Source organism: Polypterus senegalus, chromosome 3, assembly GCF_016835505.1.
Source record: "Polypterus senegalus isolate Bchr_013 chromosome 3, ASM1683550v1, whole genome shotgun sequence".
Classification (NCBI taxonomy): domain Eukaryota; kingdom Metazoa; phylum Chordata; class Cladistia; order Polypteriformes; family Polypteridae; genus Polypterus; species Polypterus senegalus.
Window position 1 is genome coordinate 22,184,196 of NC_053156.1, and position 21,779 is coordinate 22,205,974.

Sequence of the window (21,779 nt, forward strand, 5' to 3'; positions counted from 1 at the left end):
TAAGGGAAGCCCACATTAAAAAAGTGTGGAATGTTAAAGGGATTAAACGAAAATTTGCAAAATGGCCCAGATTAAAATATGCATAAAATAACAATTTACCAATACAGCGGCCATTCTGCATTGATAACATTTAGCCAAAAAACAAATGATGGATTTATAAAATGTATCAGAGTCTCTCTTAAATCTTGTTGACTGTAAATATGTCAGTTTGTGCACTTTTACCATTAGGGAAAGAAGGTAGCAGTACTGTCCCCTATTTGTATAATGTTTACATGTTCTCTCTCTAGCCACAGGGGCTTTCTGCTGGTTTTTCACAAAAACATGTAACTCTGGTTAATTACAAGCTCTAAATTGGCCCTGTTTCCTGCAATGCCAGGAGCCCTAAATATAGTAGGTGGCATGCCGACCTTATGCCTGACGCTGGCCTTGGATTAATCATGTTCACAAATGAACGTATGTACTTAAAAGGTTGGGTCCTCCACATGTTGGTTATGTTTATGCAATGTAAGTCTGATTTAGAATAGTTTTCCCCAAAACTGCAGGAACAGGTTCTGATACCACATCCTGAAAATGTATGGATGGTTGTGACTTATTCAAATGATCCTGATAAAGAAAACCCAAGCCACTGTTTATTAATACTGTTTTCATATTACACCCAGATTCAGTCTGAGCAAGCCTAAAATTTCCTTTCCCGGATTAATCAATCCGAGCTAAATGCGTACAACCTTGGTGTAAAGAAAATTTGATGCTAATCAGATGTTTTTGCCTTCTGCATTATGTAGCATACCAAAAGTATTTGGGGAATCAGAAGTTCTAGTGTATCATGTAAAGTCAGGGAAAAATACAGAAAGCCCTGTCCTAAAGCTTTGTCACTGTGGGCCTCCACTAAACTATCTGCATTTACTGGAAATTTTGCTCTTCAAGCAGTCTGAGTTTTGTCAGGAGGAAGTTGGTGAGACACCCAGGATAAACAAATGAAAGCCATTGTACTTACCGTTTGATTATCGGCATACAGCTTAAGGTGATAGCCACTGACCCCTTCAAAACAGTGAACCCACTTTTTCGTTCGGAGCACTGTCCACCCACGTCTACCATTTTGAATGTCAGCTCTTTAAAGGTAAACATGTTTTCTACGATCCCAGTTGTCATGTCTCAGGACTGGAGAATGTCTTCAATGGTTGGGGATATAGTCAACCGCAGAAATGCGATCAAGGTCATTAAGATAGTAAGCCGTGTTATCCTCCAAGTGGCATTCATTGGAGCAACAGAAGCACTCTTGGAAACCTGGGTCAACCCCAGAGCCTCTTCATGAACCCCTTTGCTCTCAGCAGGACCAGCATCATAGGCTCTGTCAGGGTTGTGAATCTCAAATTTGAGGGTTGCCAGGGGTCTTATGATTCATGTCAGGGAGTCAAGGGTTTGTACTCCATGCAGGCCACCAAGTTAAAGCCACCATTGTGGATTATCTTCATATGCTTCACTATAGTGCTTTTTCCTGAATTGCTGGTGCCAAGGAGAAGAAGCTTGATCTCACGGCATTGCCGCTGACTCTCAGAGCGCAGGTGTCGGTCGATTCTGCGAGAACGCCGAGCGGCCTCCTTTTCCTCCGAGCTTTGACAACATCCCATGTTCATCCTGAGAGAGAGTTAGAGAAAGTATGCGTGAAGGAGGATGATGAAGCAGGGACACGTTTAGCTCTGCTGTAAGTGAGTAGACAGCCTTGATGACAGGTGCTGCTTCCCAGTCATATACAATGCATTGCTGCTGATGTCCTGCTCCTGACATACACACAACGGCCTTCCAACTTGCTCCTAGCACAAGGTTGCCAGACTGCAGAGCGGTCAGTTAGTGCTTCTTCTTTCGGCCAATATCATAGCATTTTCACATCCACCAAGCAAACTGGAGCACATTCCTGTTAATGGAACGATTTGCCTCTCCTCTGCTGTTCCACTGGGAACAGACAATCCCTTCTCCCTCCACCTCTGCATGGTTACTTCATGTCCTCTGTTCCAAATGTAAGGTGCACACACTTATCCAGCCGGTTTCTGCTCGCCTGCATGAGAGGGAAGTGGCCGTTAGCACGGCAATCTGGTTGGTGTGGAGAGGTGAGAGACACTTGATGGAGGCAACTCGCATGCATAACAACAGAGCAGGAAAATAATCTGTAAATCTTAAAAAACATTGCTGGCGCCTTTTAGATAGATTTGTGAGTGACATAAATAAATAATTAAAAGCCACACCACACGGCAGCTAGGCCTAGAAATACGACACTTGAATAACGGAAGTTCAGCGATGTTTTTCTTTTATACATATATTGAGTGCATTTCTTTTCAGAACCTAATGAAGCTAATTTCACAAACAGTCAATGAGTACAGTAACATACCCACCCCAGTCTGTGTATCAGATTAACGCTCTGGCACTACACCTCAAGAGATATGGCACCTCTATTTGCAGTTTACAATCCTACAGTTGTACCATTTAGAACGGGGTACTATGTAGACCAGCGGTGGAAAAGATACTCGGCTGAATGTTTGGTAAAATGATGTTACTGTCAAGTAGTACAGCTACTCCTGCTCAATGCAATTCTGACGGCAATTTTGTCAAAGACAATATTTTTCTCACCCTTGCAAATCACATTCGTAACTGTACTACTTGTACTACTACGTGCTAACGGCCACTTCCCTCTCGTGCAGGTGAGCAGAAACCGGCTGGATAAGCGTGTGCACCTTACATTTGGAACAGAGGACATGAAGTAACCATGCAGAGGTGGAGGGAGAAGGGATTGTCTGTTCCCAGTGGAACAGCAGAGGAGAGGCAAATCGTTCCATTAACAGGAATGTGCTCCAGTTTGCTTGGTGGATGTGAAAATGCTATGATATTGGCTGAAAGAAGAAGCACTAACTGACCGCTCTGCAGTCTGGCAACTTTGTGCTAGAAGCAAGTTGGAAGGCCGTTGTGTGTATGTCAGGAGCAGGACATCAGCAGCAATGCATTGTATATGACTGGGAAGCAGCACCTGTCATCAAGGCTGTCTACTCACTTACAGCAGAGCTAAACGTATCCCTGCTTCATCATCCTCCTTCACGCATACTTTCTCTCTTTCTCTAACTCTCTCTCAGGATGAACATGGGATGTTGTCAAAGCTCGGAGGAAAAGGAGGCCGCTCGGCGTTCTCGCAGAATCGACCGACACCTGCGCTCTGAGAGTCAGCGGCAATGCCGTGAGATCAAGCTTCTTCTCCTTGGCACCAGCAATTCAGGAAAAAGCACTATAGTGAAGCATATGAAGATAATCCACAATGGTGGCTTTAACTTGGAGGCCTGCATGGAGTACAAGCCCTTGACTCCCTGACAAGAATCATAAGAGCCCTGGCAACCCTCAAATTTGAGATTCACAACCCTGACAGAGCCTATGATGCTGTTTGCACTGACTGGTCCTGCTGAGAGCAAAGGGGTTCATGAAGAGGCTCTGGGGTTGACCCAGGTTTCCAAGAGTGCTTCTGTTGCTCCAATGAATGCCACTTGGAGGATAACACGGCTTACTATCTTAATGACCTTGATCGCATTTCTGCGGTTGACTATATCCCCAACCATTGAAGACATTCTCCGGTCCTGAGACATGACAACTGGGGTCGTAGAAAACATGTTTACCTTTAAAGAGCTGACATTCAAAATGGTAGACGTGGGTGGACAGTGCTCCGAACGAAAAAGTGGGTTCACTGTTTTGAAGGGGTCAGTGGCTATCACCTTAAGCTGTATGCCGATAGTCAAACGGTAAGTACAATGGCTTTCATTTGTTTATCCTGGGTGTCTCACCAACTTCCTCCTGACAAAACTCAGACTGCTTGAAGAGCAAAATTTCCAGTAAATGCAGATAGTTTAGTGGAGGCCCACAGTGACAAAGCTTTAGGACAGGGCCTTCTATATTTTTCCCTGACTTTACATGATACACTAGAACTTCTGATTCCCCAAATACTTTTGGTATGCTACATAATGCAGAAGGCAAAAACATCTGATTAGCATCAAATTTTCTTTACACCAAGGTTGTACGCATTTAGCTCGGATTGATTAATCCGGGAAAGGAAATTTTAGGCTTGCTCAGACTGAATCTGGGTGTAATATGAAAACAGTATTAATAAACAGTGGCTTGGGTTTTCTTTATCAGGATCATTTGAATAAGCCACAACCATCCATACATTTTCAGGATGTGGTATCAGAACCTGTTCCTGCAGTTTTGGGGAAAACTATTCTAAATCAGACTTGCATTGCATAAACATAACCAACATGTGGAGGACCCAACCTTTTAAGTACATACGTTCATTTGTGAACATGATTAATCCAAGGCCAGCGTCAGGCATAAGGTCAGGCATGCCACCTACTATATTTAGGGCTCCTGGCATTGCAGGAAACAGGGCCAATTTAGAGCTCGTAATTAACCAGATTTACATGTTTTTGTGAAAAACCAGCAGAAAGCCCCTGTGGCTAGAGAGAGAACATGTAAACATTATACAAATAGGGGCAGTACTGCTACCTTCTTTCCCTAATGGTAAAAGTGCACAAACTGACATATTTACAGTCAACAAGATTTAAGAGAGACTCTGATACATTTTATAAATCCATCATTTGTTTTTTGGCTAAATGTTATCAATGCAGAATGGCCGCTGTATTGGTAAATTGTTATTTTATGCATATTTTAATCGGGGCCATTTTGCAAATTTTCGTTTAATCCCTTTAACATTCCACACTTTTTTTAATGTGGGCTTCCCTTAATGCATGGCAAAAATTACAACCAGGATCCTGTAGCATTTGAAAGTTTTACTACATCTGTAGTGGCCATAATTTGTAATACTTTGTAATACCTTGTTGACCTGAATATGGCATTCTCTCAGATCTATTCGGTGGTTTGCCAGAATTGTGCTAATTAGGGATATTATCAGGATAATGCAGGAAAAGTTAAGATGACAATTACCACCAAAAATATAGTGTACTTTAAACATAACATTTAGGACATATCTTCTTAGAGACAGAAAATGTTATGTTAAAGAAAGGTTAAATGTAAATGAAGTGTTAAAGCTTAGGCACCAAAATGTGACCATAACATACAATCCAGCAAAAGGCTGGAGTGATAATAGCTTGAATCTAAATGACAATGCATTTAGGGTTAAATTGTTATTTACTAACAATGAGGCGGGCATTTCCCTAAAGCCTGACCACACCACCAGAGAGACACGTCACGGTAATGTAGAAAAGGGCGTGGCTTTACAGTTGGGGTGCACACGTTCTGTACATTTTTTGTTTTGACATTTCGCTTTATGCCTCTAGTGATTTTTGGTGACTTCAGCATTATAGGGTCAAGTTGAATATGAATGATATCAATTGGAAAGGGCTTAAATCATGTGAACGTTATGTTTTACCGAGAGATCGTTTCTTAGGTAGCCACGTGTATTTTAAAATTGATGTAAAGGGGTAACCAACTATACTGGGATCTCACTCCTCAGCCTCCCTGGAAAATTCTATTCGGGGGTTCTGGAGAGGAGGGTCCGTCGGATAGTCGAACCTCGGATTCAGGAGGAACAGTGTGGTTTTCGTCCTGGTCGCAGAACAGTGGACCAGCTCTTCACCCTTAGCAGAGTCCTGGAGGGTGCATGGGAGTTTGCCCGACTGGTCTACATGTGTTTTGTGGACTTGGAAAAGGCATTCGACCGTGTCCCTCGGGGAATCCTGTGGGGGGTGCTCCGGGAGTATGGGGTACCGGACCCCCTGATAAGAGCTGTTCGGTCTCTGTACAACCGGTGTCAGAGCTTGGTCCGCATTGCCAGCAGTAAGTCGAGCCCGTTTCCAGTGAGAGTTGGACTCCGCCAGGGCTGCCCTTTGTCACCGATTCTGTTCATAACTTTTATGGACAGAATTTCTAGGCCCAGCCAGGGTGTTGAAGGGGTCCGGTTTGGTGGACTCAGGATTGGGTCACTGCTTTTTGCAGATGATGTTGTCCTGTTTGCTTCATCAGGCCGTGATCTTCAGCTCTCTCTGGATCTGTTCGCAGCTGAGTGTGAAGCGGCTGGGATGAGAATCAGCACCTCCAAATCCGAGAGCATGGTCCTCAGCCGGAAAAGGGTGGAGTGCCCTCTCAGGGTTGGGGGAGATCCTGCCCCAAGTGGAGGAGTTCAAGTATCTCGGGTCTTGTTCACGAGTGAGGGAAGAATGGAGCGTGAGATCGACAGGCGGATCGGTGCGGCATCTGCAGTGATGCGGGCTCTGCATCGGTCTGTCGTGGTGAAAAAGGAGCTGAGCCGTAAGGCAAAGCTCTCAATTTACCAGTCGATCTACCTTCCTACCCTCACCTATGGTCATGAGCTATGGGTAGTGACCGAAAGAACGAGATCGCGAATACAAGCGGCTGAAATGAGTTTCCTCCGCAGGGTGTCTGGGCTTTCCCTTAAAGATAGGGTGAGGAGCTCAGTCAGAGTAGAGCCGCTGCTCCTCTGCATCGAGAGGAGTCAGATGAGGTGGCTCGGGCATCTGATCAGGATGCCTCCTGGACGCCTCCTGGTGAGGTGTTCTGGCACGCCCAACCGGGAGGAGGCCCCGGGGAAGACCCAGGACACGCTGGAGGGACTATGTCTCCCGGCTGGCCTGGGAACGCCTTGGGATTCTCCCGGAAGAGCTGGAAGAAGTGGCCGGGGAGAGGGAAGTCTGGGCCTCTCTGCTCAAGCTGCTGCCCCCGCGACCCGACCTCAGATAAGCGGAAGAGGATGGATGGATGGATGGATGGATGTAAAGAGGATGGATGGATGGATGGATGGATGTGGATGGAAAGGGGTATACATGCAAACCATATGAAACGAGATCAATTTTGATATTTACAAGATTAAAGCGGCTGAAATACAGTATCGGAAAGAGCTGTGTTTGTACTCGCCATATAAATAACTTTTTATCAAGTGCCATAGACAGCAAGAAACCGCTGTGCTCAACGCGGAGGTTTTAATAACTTTTCTCGTGAGCTTTTAAAGTTCATTGTGCATTTTGGTATATAAGAGAGAATCGTTAGTAGGAAGTAGTTTGTCTAATAATATTGTTCTTAGAACATAGGTATGTAAAAAGGCTTTGACATTTAGCCGATTAACGAATAACAAAGAGCAGGGTCTTATGAATTTTAAAGGCAACTTATATTTTCAAACCCCTTTGAATGGTGTGGGGTTGGTTTAATAATCGTATGATTTTCTGATTTCATTAAATAAAAAGCATGAATTGTTACAATAAATATTTTAACACTAAAGTTTGTTTCCCAAGTGTTTAAAATTGGCGGTCAAATGTGTTCGTCTTGCAGGGGGCTTCGTGGTTCTTGCTATTGATCAACTGAAGTTTAACACCAGAGGTATCCATGTTCTGTGAAAGAAAGTTTGTTTCCATTTAAAATTCACGGCCAAATGTGTTCTCATGGCGGTGAAAGAAAATTTATTTCCCCGGATTTATAAAAGGAGGCACACTTGCGGGTAATTGAATATTTCACTTTATAGAGTTTTTAAGACAGTTACAGCTACGCAGAACTATACATGACTAAAAATCATGAAAAGTGTTTATAAAATGAGGTCGTGTGTCGTGAGTTTATATCTTACAGCGGGTCTGTGAAGATTTTCAGAAGGTTACACATAGCTACAGTATAACGGCAAGACGTGTATATACTGTATTTAATTTCTTAATGTTTATAAAATGAGGCCGTGTATGGTGAGTTTATAACTTAGAACTTTAGGAGTGAATATTTTTTTTAGAAAGTCACACATATAGGTGGCTTTGCATGCAGGATAAGTGTACTGTATATTTAATATTAGTTTTGAATCTAGTGCTTATCAAATAAAGACGCTTGTGGTGAACTTATAACTTAGAGGGGGGAGTGAAAATTGTTTTTAGTTATATCTTAGTTTGAGGGGGCTGGGAGTGAATATCATTTTAGTTATGGCTAAATAAAATCGTGAACTTTAACTTTAGGGCTGTGTGAAAATCGTTTTAGTAACTTAGTCTGGTTTGATGGGAGTGAATATTTCAGTTATGACTGTGCAGGAAAGATAAAGATGTGGTTGTCAACTTCTAACTTAGAGATGGAGTGAAAACCGTTTTTAGTTTAGTTTGGTTTGAGGTGGCTGGGGTTATTTTAGTTATGATGGTATATTTATTTTCTTACTATTAGTTTATAACTTAGAGCGGTTGTGTGAATATTTTATAGCATTTTTATGTAGTCGTACATATGCGTGGCTTTGCACGCGGGATAAGTGTATATTTAATTTTATAATATTAGTTTTGAATCTAGTGCTTATAAAATGTGGCTGTGAGTTTATATCTTAGAGCGGGTCTGTGAATATTTTCAGAAAGTTTACACATAACTATGACGGCAAGACATGTTTGTATTTAATTAATTAATATTTAATTTTGAATCTAATGTTTATAAAATGAGGTCGTGAGTTTATAAGCGCGGGGGTGTGAATATTTTCAGAAAGTTACACATAAGCATAGCTATGACTGCAAGATAAGTGTATATTTAATTTCACAGTATTAATTTTGAACCTAATGTTTATAAAACCCACGTGTCCTAAGTTTATAGCTTATAAATACATTTTCATACTTTTATAGTTTCATATTTACATAAATAATATTTTCATATTTCATATGTTCAAATTTCATAAATCATATTTTCAAATTTCATAAATCATATTTGGGGGCAGGGCTTGATGTCATCCATCATATTTGGGGCGGGGCTTAAAGTCATCAATCAAATTCACACCTCTTTTGACACTTGCTATCTATATGTACTACTGTAGTAGTATACCTGACAGACTCGGAGAATTAAATCTGTTCAGTCTCGAGCAGAGGAGCCTTTGTGGAGGACTCGTCCAGGTCTTCAAAATCCTCAAAGGCATCGATAAGGGAGGTCCAGTAACATTCATGCAGCTTAATGGTGAATCAGATCTGAGGACACCTAGTGGAAATGAAGGGGAAGTGCATTTAAGACTGAAGTCAGGAGACACTTTTATTAGGCAAAGAGCTGTGGTAAACGGGAACAAACTACCAAGACATGGAGCTGAAGCAGAAACCTTCATAATCTTCAAGAAGAACCTGGAAGAGATGCTGGGACAGCTTAGCTGTTAGCTACAAAAACATCCTCCATGGACTGAATGGTCTCCTCCCTGTTTGTTAAATTTCTAACCTTAATAAAAACCTTTCATATGTATTGTACAGTTAAATATGTATTATATGGGGTGGGCAAAATTAGGTTTACAGTTGTATGTATGGAACAAGACCTGAAGGTTATGATTATTACAACAACTTTATTAATTCAAAAGAATGTCTCAACAGCACGGTGAACTTGGGGAAAATAGATAGATATGAAAGGCACTATATAATACACAGATAGATAGATAGATAGATAAAGATAGATAGATATGAAAGGCACTATATAATAGACAGATAGATAGATAGAGATAGATAGATATGAAAGGCACTATATAATAGATAGATTAGATAGATATGGCACTATATAATAGATAGATAGATAGAGACATGGCACTATATAATAAATAAATAGATAGATAGATAGATATGAAAGGCACTATATAATAGATCGATAGATATAGATTTTTGAAAGGCACTATTTTAAAATGACCATAATAGATAGATTAGATTATGAACATTAACAATATACACAGTCATAAGACAAACAATCCCAATATTCAAGATAAAACAAAAAGGTATATATCAGACAACCACCACTACACCCCCTTTACACTCCTCCTATCCACACATTAATTAAAACATATTGTTGATGCCTACCATTACTTTTCATTCCCAGTTGAGCACCAGTTCACCCCCATCCATAGCGCACAGTACCTGTTGTGTCCCCCACATGTCGCTGAACATTTCTAAATTGTTTGTTAGTTTGTGGGATAGATAGATAGATAGATAGATAGATAGATAGATAGATAGATAGATAGATAGATAGGATTAATAAAGTATCTATCTAAGTGTAAATTCCCATACTCCAGCAGCAGCATACTGATAAACACAATATTAAATTAAAGAGTGATAACAATGAAGTTATAACAGACAATAACTTTGTATAATGTTAACGTTTACCCCCCCAGGTGGAAGTGAAGAGTCGCATAGTGTGGGGTCTCCTCAGACTGTCAGTGGAGCAGGACGGTGACAGCAGTCTGTCGCTGAAGCTGCTCCTCTGTCTGGAGATGATCCTGTTCAGACTATGCAGTGGATTCTCCATGACTGACAGGAGTCTGCTCAGCGCCCGTCGCTCTGCCACGGATGTCAAACTGTCCAGCTCCGTGCCTGCCATAGAGCCTCAGAAGTGCTCAAATTGCTGACCTTGTATACTCACAACTGTAAAGCCACCCTGTGTAGTGCAACACCTTTCACATTTATCTATTATATTCTACACTTCACATCTACTGTATCCATCTGTCTCATATAGTGCCTTTCAAACCTGACACTCTGTTGGGTGTCGGTGGCCCAACTCTCTCAGTTACTCAAACTGCTTGGCCCAATATCAGTTTTAGTTGGGACCAACTGACTCTGCATGTTTCGAACCCTTCAGATCGCATTTTTTATAAAGTGTTTTACTTGCATGTTGGTGAAGGAGTCCAAAAGTCACTACCAAGTTAAACTCAGATTCTGATTCTGTGATGTTCACACTGCAGAGTGAATTGAATTTTAGCATGGAGTCTGTGCGAAACCTACATCCAATGATGACTTTGGAGTAAATGGGCCTTTCATCCTCCAACAAGTAGCATCACCTTTGTCTTTTTAGCATCTCTGGGCCTCTTCCACATCACCATCAGTCTGACAATAACAGGTCAGGTCAGGTCGGGGAGCAGGCACTGGTACAGCGTGTTGTTGCATCCTCCACATGATGAAACTGCTCGGGATCCTGGTTGGCAACCCCCCAGGCAAACACACAGTGCAGTCCCACCTTTCAGAAATGACCCTCTATCTGCCGCAGCCAGCTGTTACATGGGCATCCCCTTGGCCTGGTCCAGCTGCTTGGATACTACGAGCTGGGTCACCCTCGGGTAGTCGCGCCACATGACTGTAATGCAATGCTGGTCATGTGCCTCATTCAGGACTCCATGAGCAACACAAAGTCAAACCAGCGGGACCCAAGGATTCTCTGAAGAGACACAAGTCCAGTCTTCATCTCAGGTCACTGGATAGTGCCCATGTCTCACAACCAGGGAGCACCAGGACTCTAAAGACTTAGACCTTCATCATTTTACAGAGATATCAGGAGCACCACACACCCCTTTCCATAGACCTCATGACCCCCTCATGCTCTCCCAATCTGTCTATTGACTTCATAGGAAGAGTCACCAGAGACGTGAGGTAAATAAACCTCTCGACGAGGTCGACACTCTCTCTGCAGACAGACTCACTGCTGTTGTGCCCAAGAGGTCATTAAAGGCCTGGCTCTTGGTTTTTATCAGGACACTCAGACTCCTCACTCAGTCTCTCGAGAGCCCATTGATTCCACAAGATCGCAGCATCGTCATGCAAAGTCGAGATCAGTGAATCTCTATTCACTCAGCAGCTGCTGGACCCCACGACCCTGCCCAACAAACTCCCAGTCCATGCAAGCATTGAACAGAGTAGAAGCAAAAAACAGACCCCAGTCATGAAAGTCAAATATGTTTCTTCAGGAAACTGCAAAGAATGTCAGAAACACCGAAGCAATTTTGAGAACAGGCCATTCAGCCCAATAACAAGTCTGCCATTACACAGCTAACTTCGACTGACGTTATAGGTTTAAAGGGTCCTTATTGTCAAATGTACCGAATGGGAAGGAATTCTTACTTGCATGTGCTAACAACATACAGCGACAAACAATGGGCTTCTAATTCTTCTTTCAGCTGCTCCTGTTAGGGGTCGCCACAGCAGATCATCTTTTTCCATATCTTCCTGTCCTCTCCATCTTGTTCTGTCACACCCATCACCTGCATGTCCTCTCTCACCACATCCATAAACCTCCTCTTAGGCCTTCCTCATCTCCTCTTCCCTGTCAGCTCTATCCTTAGCACCCTTGTCTCATTATACTCATCATCTCTCTTCTGCACATGTCCAAACCAATGCAATCTCGCCTCTCTGACTTTGTCATCCAACCTGAGCTGACCCTCTAATGTCCTCATTTCTAATCCTGTCCATCCTCATCACACACTCAATGCAAACCTTAACATCTTTAACTCTGCCACCTCCAGCTCTGTCTCCTGCTTTCTGGTCAGTGCCACCATCTCCAGCCCGTATAATGAGAAGCAATGAGCTAATAGGAGTTATTTTTGTTATATTCATACGTATGCTTGGTGAAAATACAAATGAGACCAAATTTCAGAATTTAAGCTTTTATATCTGTGCAGTGGTTGACTTATAATAAACAATATTGGAAGAAAATGACATTTGTTGTGTTTAGTCCCCAAGAAGCATTAGGGGACAAATGACTGACGGGTGATTCTAATTGCTCAGCTGTCCCATATGCTCTGAGCTCAGAGTTTGTCAGGTCAGAACATGAGAACAATCTGGACGAGCACAGCCCACCAAAGCTCGTCAGTCCTGTCCTTTTAATTCTTCCCCTAAAGTCCTCCTGTCCACCACACTACTTGGTCACTTATTCTAAGTGTCTATCATTCTTTGTGTAAAGAAAACCTTCCTAATGTTTGTGTGACATTTCCCCTTCACAAGTTTCCAGCTGTGTCCCCGTGTTCTTGACAAACTCATCTTACAGTTAAGTCACCGTCTCGATCCACTGGACGAATTCCCTGATTTTTAAACACTTCAATCAGGTCACCTCCTCATCTTCTTTTGCTTGCTTTTTGGGTTGGTTGAAGTCACTGGAGTTTACATTTGGGCTCAAAAAGGTACAAAACATGAATGACTGTGAGAGAAAAGCAAGCCATCTTGAGAATGAGAATGTCAGTCAGAACCACCGGCAAACAACTCGGCATTCCAAACCCAACACACTATGGGATATTTAAAAAAACTAAAGACAAACCCCTGGAGGGTGCAACAAAGTTTGCAACAAGCAGGCCGTCCCAGAAAACACCATGGCAGCGGATGACGGAAGCAGTGAGGAGAAATCTTATAGTGACATCCAAAGAAGAAAATGAGAGACAGTTTAAAAGGGTGCAAGAGTCACAGGAGAGGAAAAGGAATACAGAAGCTGCATACACTACAACGTGCTAACCTGTCATCAGCATCAAGATCGGAAAGTCCTGACTGGAATTTGCAAAGAAGTACAAAGATGAGCTGAAAGGGTCGAGGAACACAGTTTTCAGGACAGATGAGGGAAATATTAACCTTTACCAGAGTGACGAGAAGGGAAAAGTGTGGAGAAAGAGAAAGGCCGCAAACGATCCTCAGCACACCTGTGAGGTGCGGAGGAGAAAGCGTCACGGCTTTGCGGCTTCCAGAACAGACTCGGTGCTCTCTATTGATGATGCAAATGATGACGATGGTAGCAAAAACAATGTCTTCTCAAATCCAAACTAATGTTTCCAGTTGCTCTGGGCAAAGGCTCAGAACACAGCAAGACAAAGGCCACAGACGTACTGCCTGCCTAACCAACGGACTCCGCAGTAAGAACAAGCGGAAAGTTATGGACTGGCCAAGTTAGCCTCCTGATATGAACCCAACTGAGAAAGCGTTTTACCAACTGAATAGGAAACCGAAGTCAGAAAAGACCCAAATGAAGCACCAGCCTATATTCATCGGACTTCCAATATGACTCGGAGTCCTGCCACGTACAAAAGTTCGCTGACGACACTGGTATGGTGGGCTGCATCAGGAGTGGGCAGGAGGAGGAGTATAGGATCCTAATCAAAGACTCTGTTAAATGGTGTGACTCAAACCACCTACACCTGAAGTAAGGAGGTGGTTTGAGGAGCTGGTGGTGGATTTTAGAAGGCCCAGGACCCTCATGGACCCCATGATCATCAGAGGTGACTGTGTGCAGAGGGTACAGACCGATAAATACCTGGGAGTGCAGCTGGATGATAAATTGGACTGGACTGCCAATACTGATGTTCTGTGCAAGAGAGGACAGAGCCGACTATACTTCATTAGAAGGCTGGCGTCCTTCAACATCTGCAATAAGATGCTACAGATGTTCTATCAGACGGTTGTGGCGAGCGCCCTCATCTACATGGTGGTGTGCTGGGGAGGCAGCATAAAGAAGAGGGATGCCTCACGCCTGGACAAACTGGTGAGGAAGGCAGACTCTATTCTACGCAAGGAGCTGGACAGTTTGACATCTGTGGCAGAGAGACGGGTGCTGAGCAGACTCCTGTCAGTCATTGAGAATCCACTGCATCCACTGAACAGGATCATCTCCAGACAGAGGAGCAGCTTCAGCGACAGACAGACTGCTGTCACCGTCCTGCTCCACTGACAAACTGAGGAGACCCCACACTATGCGACTCTTCAATTCCACCCGGGGTAAACGTTAACATTATACAAAGTTATTGTCTGTTATAACTTCATTGTTATCACTCTTTAATTTAATATTGTTCTTTATCATTATGCTGCTGCTGGAGTATGTGAATTTCCCCTTGCGATTAATAAAGTATCTATCTATCTATCTATCTATCTATCTATCTAGTGAAAGAGGCTGCCATAAAGGCTTGGCAGAGCCGGCCAAATGAAGTCAAAGGGTCTGTTTATCGATGGGTCGCAGCCTCTGTACATGTTGATTGCAAAGAGGTATGTGACCAAACGTTAATTTAAACCAACTTTATTTTTGCTTTACGGGCGGCACGGTGATGCAGTGTGTAAGGAGACTCGGGTTTGCATCCCAGGTCCTCCCTGCGTGGAGTTTGCATGTTCTCCCCGTGTCTGCGTGGGTTTTCTCCCACAGTCCAAAGACATGCAGGTTAGGTGCATTGGCAATCCTAAATTATACCTAGTGTGTGTGCCCTGCGGTGGGCTGGCACCCCGGGATTTGTCTCCTGCCTTGCACCCTGTGTTGGCCTGGATTGGCTCCGGCAGCCCCCATGACCCTGTAGTTAGGATATAGCGGGTTGGATAATGGATGGATGGATGGTCTGTACTGCCATCACCCAATTATCTGAGGTGACCTTATTCAAAATGAATATGATTTGAAGCTTTACATTTTTTTGGTCTTCTTGCCATTCTACAACTTTCACTCTTCAAATAAAAATGCTGGTACGCTTTATGTGAGCTAATTAACTTAAGGTTAAACGGAGCAGACAAAATTAATTTGGCGTTAGCTACATATTCTATTTAAACCCATTTATTTTTTTTAGCAGCAGCGAGCACATCACACCCATCCTGCTCCGTCTTCACTGGCTCCCCGTGTCTTACAGAATCGAATATAAAATCCTACTAATAACCTACAAAGCCTTAAATAACCTCACGTTAAACTACATCAGTGACCTTCACCATCACTATGTGCCTGTCTGCCCACTAAGGTCCTCTGATTCTGGTAATCTTGTTGTGCCCCACACTAACCTACACTCCGTGGGTGACAGCAGGGCCTTCAGCTGTAAAGCGAGTGCCCAGACTCTGGAGTGACCTACCAAAATTAATCAGGTCTTTTAAAAAACAACTTATCTGTTCAGGAAGGCTTTTAGCTCTACTTGACTTTATTATCCTTCTCTCAGTTTACCTCCATGTCAAGATGCTCATGTAACCTGTGTGTGCGCTAGACCATCAATTATGGTGTCTGTTAGGCTTTTAACTGAATTTACTATCTTACTCTTCTTTATTTAATTGATCTGGTTTGTACTATGCTATATACTGTATACCCTGCCGTTCTTTCTTAAACTCTGTGAAGTGCCTTGAGCTTGGGAAAGGCGCTATAGAAATAAAATGTATTAGTATTATTTATTATTAGGCAAAGTGCCACTTTACCAAAACAGAAAACGTCTCCCAATTCTTAACTTGTGCCAGGTGTATGTTTTCCCTGTGTGCTCACACTTAAGATTTTTGATTCTCCAGTGCTCATTTTTATTGGGCATTAAATTTAAAATGGGTTTTAACTTATCTTTGTAGCCAACTGTTAAGAATGAATTTATAAAATCTTTTGATAAAAGATGGAGATTCAGTAGATATGAAAAGTAATGTCTGATCTATTGAAGAGAGACAGAGAGGGCATACAAACTACTGAGTACACTTTGGAGTTGCTGTAATGAAATTTCTGCCAGATGGACTCACCGGTCTGCCCCATCATTGTCTCCCTTTGATTTTCGGGGTGTCTGAGTTCAGCCCTCTGTCGGTTCATCATTTTCATTTCCATCCTTTAGTTCCTAACATTTCACCATATTAGTCCAGAGCAGTAGAGACAGCCAGCAGGATTTGTTTTGATCCCATTGAGATCAGATGCATTTTCAAAGTGTTCTTTTAATTGTTTTTGAGCAGTTTATATTAGTATCACTACAAATAAAGGAGTTGGACATCCCAGAATTCGAGGAGTAGGAGTCAAAGGTTTTGAGTTCCGACTCTATAGTCCTGGAAAAGAGGATGGGATACCTGCTACTAAGTCGTACAGTTCAGGCTAAAGGTTTGAGTCTCGCTGAGCTGAAGGCTTCTCACCTCAATGCTTCACAACTCCACACGTGTCAAGTTACCATTCACTCCGATTTTAAATTAGAGAGATAGAGAGAGAGAGATAGATACTTTATTAATCCCAAGGGAAAATTCACATAATCCAGCAGCAGCATACTGATAAGGAACATTAAATTAAGGAGTGATAACAATGAAGGTATAACAGACAATAACTTTGTATAATGTTAATGTTTACCCACCCGGGTGGAATTGAAGAGTCACATAGTGTGGGGTCTCCTCAGTCTGTCGCTGAAGCTGCTCCTCTGTCTGGAGATGATCCTGTTCAGTGGATGCAGTGGATTCTCCATGATTGACAGCAGTCTGCTCAGCGCCCATAGCTCTGCCACCGATGTCAAACTGTCCAGCTCCGTGCCTACAATAGAGCCTGCCTTCCTAACAAGTTTAAGAAGTACTGGAAAAGCTTAGCTATCAACTAAACAAACAAGCTTGGACTGAATGGCCTGATCTCGCTTGTCAATTTCTAACATGGTAATGTGAAAATAACAGCTAATATACAGATTTAGTTCAACCTTTATTTAAACAAATCATGTGCAGAGGGGAGATGCCGAGTATAATGAGAGAAGGGTGCTAAGGACAGAGCTGCCAGACAAGAGAAAAACAGGAAGGCCCAAGAGAAGGTTTATGTATGTGATGAGAGAGGACAAGCAGGTGATGGGGGTGACACAGCAAGATGGTGAGGACAGAAAGATACGGAAGAAGATGATCCGCTGGAGTGACCCCTAATGGGAGCACCCGAAAGAAGATGAAGAAGAAAACTGGGTCAAAAGTCTACCAATACCAAGTAACAGGTCTGTTTAAACAGCCTTTTAGATTACAGATATCGATGTCATGGCTTTGACAAGCTTGTGATTGGCCAATTGTCTTAATTGAGCTCACTGGCAGTGCAACTGTGGCTTTGGAAAAAATCCAAGCAACTCGGAGAAAACATCTCAAGAAACTCCATGGACCTCACCAAGTCCACTTCCTCCTCAGGAGTAAATTTCCAAACAACCGGAGGTACCCCAAGATCCTATAAAAACAGTTATACATAACTCCAAATATCTATGGACCGCAGAGACACTGCACCATTCAGGCACAAATGTGAACTTCCCAGGATGACTGAACTTTGCAGTGAAATATTCAACTTAAATCCGAGATAACAACAAAGGAGTTGGAGGTATCAGGTACCAAAGTGTCTACATGTACCATTAAGACAGCACTTCATCACCATAGCCTGAACGGTTGGTGCACAAGGAAGAACTTCTACTCCATGAGAGACAATAAAAAAAAAAAATCAGACTGAAATTTGCAGATGATCACCAATACTAAGAAACTGGCATTCTGTGGTCAAATTAAACAAAAAAATGGAACTCTTTGGCCATGATGACCACAGCCATGTATGGCGGAAGAAGACTGAAGATTTTAAGCCAAAGAACACTGTCCTAGCTGAGAATCACAATTAAGGTGACGGGGTGGGCATGCTTCGCTGGTAAAAGTTAAATGGCATTATGAGGAAAGGAGGACTCTCTGAACATTCTCGGAAGCAACATCTCAAAACATCAGACAGAAAATTTGCAAATTTGTCATCCAGCAGGAGAATGAAGCTAAGCATACCTGCTAAGTGAGGAAACGGCTTAAAGACAACAAGGTGAAAGTACTGGGGTGGCCGTGAGTGAAATCTCAGAAAATGTATGAGCTGAATTGAAAATGAATGTCTGAGTAGGGAGGCCCACAAACCCAACTGCCTTGCTGTACAAACGTTTTGGGCAGGTGTGAAAGAAATGCTGCGTTCACAAGTATAAATTCTAATTGTTTATTTTTATCAGTTTACAAAATGCAAAGTGAGCTAACAGAAGAACAATCTTAACTCCAATCAATATTTGGTACGACTCCCCAGTGCCTTCAAACCAGCATCAAGTATTATAGGTACACTTGCACAAAGTCAGGGATTTTGTAGGATTCTAGTCAGGCGTATGATTAACCAAATATACCAACCAGGTGCTACTGATCATCATTTTCATATGTAGACTGAAACAGAAACAGCTGCTTTAAGAGGCTTAAAACTGGGCAACGAACACCAAGGTGAGGTTGTAGAAGAGGAGCAGAGCAACAAGACACAAGGTCGCTATACCACATCAGCAAAGTCTCTCCCAGGCAAAGATTTCAAAGCAGACTGGGGTTTCAAGATGTGCCGCTCAAACTCTTTTGAAGAAGGAAAGAAGAAACGGGCAACGCTGAGGACCGCAGACGCAGTGGTCGGCTAAGGAAACTTAGTGTGGCATATAAAAAGACACATCATGCTTACTTCCCTTCGAAATCGGAAGATGTCCGGCTGAACCATCAGCTCAGAACTGGCAGAAAGCTGTGGGACCCTAGTACACCCATCTACTGTCCAGAGAAGTCTTCATGGAAGAATTGTGGCCAAAAAGCCATTCCTCTGATGTGAAAACAAGGCCAAGTGACTCAACTATGCATGAAAACACAAGTAGTGGGATGCGGAAAATTGACAGTGGGTGCTCTGGCCTGATGAGTCAAAACTTGAAATATTTGGCTGTAGCTGAAGGCAGCTTGTTTGCCAAAGGGCTGGAGAGAAGTACAATAATGAGTGTCTGCAGGCGACAGTGATGTATGGTGGAGGTTACTTGCAAGTTTGAGGCTGCATTTCTGGAGCAGTGGTGACTCTGAGGCTAAGGATCTGCGCCGGCATCCCGAAGGTTGCTGGTTTGAATTCCCGTCACTGCCAAAAGAGATCCTACTCTGCTGGGCCCTTGAGCAAGGCACTTAACCTTCAATTGCTCCAGGGGCGCTGTACAATGGCTGACCCCAAGAGATATGTGAAAACACATTCCTAATACGAGAAATTGTAGAAGGAGAAATAAAGAACAAACAAAAAAAATGGAGTTGGGGATTTTGTCAGAATTAATGGTGTCCTCAATGCTGAGAAATACAAGCAGATACTTAATCCATTATTATTATCTGACGAGCCCCAAATTTATTCTGTAGCAGGATGACGACACCAAAAATACAGCCAATGTCATTAAGAACTATCATCAGCATGAAGAAGAGCAAAGAGTCCTGGAAGTGACGGTATGGGCCACACAGAGCTCTGATCTCAACATCAGTGTGTGTCTGGGATTACATGAAGAGACCGAAGGAGCTGAGGCAGCCTACGTCCACAGAAGATCTGGGGTTAGGGGAATAACCTACCTGCCGAGTGACTTCAAAAGCTGTGCAAGTGTAACTAGAAGAATTGATGCCGTGTTGAAGGCAAAGGTGCATCACACCGAATATTGATTTGATTTAGAGTTCCCTTCAGTTCATTCACTATTTAACACTACTATTTGTGTAAGAATTAAGTCCCTTAACCTGCAATTGCTCCGTCCCAGGTATGACGTTAATCTGCATCCATCCCTGCATGTAGGCCCTCCAACCTGCAGGGAAAAACTTAGGGGTTGGTGGCAGAATTGGCACTCCAGTCACCATAAAAAAAAAACCTCACTCTGTTCCACTCCATCTGAACTAGTGTGGTGCCGAGGTGTCACACGTTGCACTTGGGTCCTAAACCGAGATCCTGAGTTGGTTTGTCGTGAGGTGGGTGCGGCAATGCCCTGTATCAGTGCCTGCTCCTAACCCTCTCCTCTCTTAGTTTACAGCATGTTTTTTTACACCTGTCTAAAACTTTTACACAATATTGTACATTAGTTCAGCCAGAAGGAGTAGGCAAAAATTCCTGCTATGTGGAAGGCGACTAAGAATCTGATTCAAAAGTTAAGCATTTAAAATACTAAAAGTGTAAGGGAACTTTTGACCCACTGAAATTGTGAAGTACTGAAGCCTGAAATGAGTCTGTCTCTCACCTATTATTCTGACATTATCAACACTTACGGAAATAAAAGATATCCTAATTCACTTAAAGGAATGAATGATAATATGTATGAAGTTTAGCCAGGAATGAATGATATGTATGAAGTTTAGCCAAAGTATAAAGATGACGACTGCTGTTAGCACAACTAACGAACACTCAGCAGAAACTGTACAGCACATGCTAATCTGGTCCGTTTAGATTTCGTTTTCTTTTTTCGCTTCACTCAACAAACACCCGGGCGGGTGTTAGAATCTAGCCACTTTACAGCTCTGCCGCTTGCATATGGGGAAGCAGATGTACAATTTAAACAGATTGTTACTTTCATGGTAATTGAAATTCGATCATGTAAATGTATGCTACCTGACCAAATTGTCGTAGCTTTAATTGTTGCGGGACCACAGATTCTCATAGCGTATGGACCAGAATCATGTAAATCTACGTTTTCAGCATTGAATGATGCGAACGCGATCAGAATATTGTAGATTCGGATATTTTGCCTGTAGTGTTTGTGGATTTCACTTTCACCAACTTCTTTTTTCGGCTGCTCCCGTTAGGGGTTGCCACAGCGGATCATCTGTCCGCATATGGATTTGACAAGATTTTACACCGGATGCCCTTCCTGACATAACCCTCAAATGTTTTAATTCTTGCGGATGCGCCACTACATTGGGAAGAAACACTACTTTTCCCTGATGGCAACACAAATTAGACGGATCTACAAGTCTCCGACTTCAACTTTAAAATCAAACAATATCTGCTTACTTCTGTCATATCACCTGTGTCCACATATTCAATCTCTTTTCGCTGCTCCGTTATTTCACCGAGTAATAATTTTGTTTGCCGATTTGTTAGCACTAATGCGATCTTTATTATCAGTTTTTTGAGACTTTCGAATTTTATTTGGACAAAATAGATCTTTTATTGGGAACTTAAAAGTGAGGAAAACGTAAAAAGTTATAAGGGCCAAGAGTGCAGGAACTCTGTCTGACAAAAGCATTCACACGATTGAGAGGCGAGAGGACCGTGGGTGAGGACAGCTAACCTGAAATGGTTGAGAGGAGGGCAGGACTTGAAAAACACCTCTTGGCAATAGTCTCGCCTCAAGATTTTCTTTTATAACAGAGAGACATGGTTTCAGTCAAATATGTCCTGGCCATGTTGCAGAACCTAGGAAAATTACAAATAACCACCTACAATCAAACAGGTCAGCCCCACTGCAAATACTCTAAGCATCTGCATCCCCAAAAATCTTTTCAGAAAAAGGGAGAACCCTCCTTACATAGAAAAGCAATTAAGAACCAAACAAA

General features: G+C 42.7%; 2 pseudogenes; one reads left to right on the plus strand and one right to left on the minus strand.

Annotated features, from left to right (window-relative positions):
• Nucleotides 1–893: 893 nt before the first annotated feature.
• On the minus strand, nt 894–1,989 carry LOC120526749 (annotated as a pseudogene).
• Nucleotides 1,990–3,120: 1,131 nt separating this feature from the next.
• On the plus strand, nt 3,121–18,871 carry LOC120526434 (annotated as a pseudogene).
• The last annotated feature ends 2,908 nt before the right edge of the window (nt 18,872–21,779 follow it).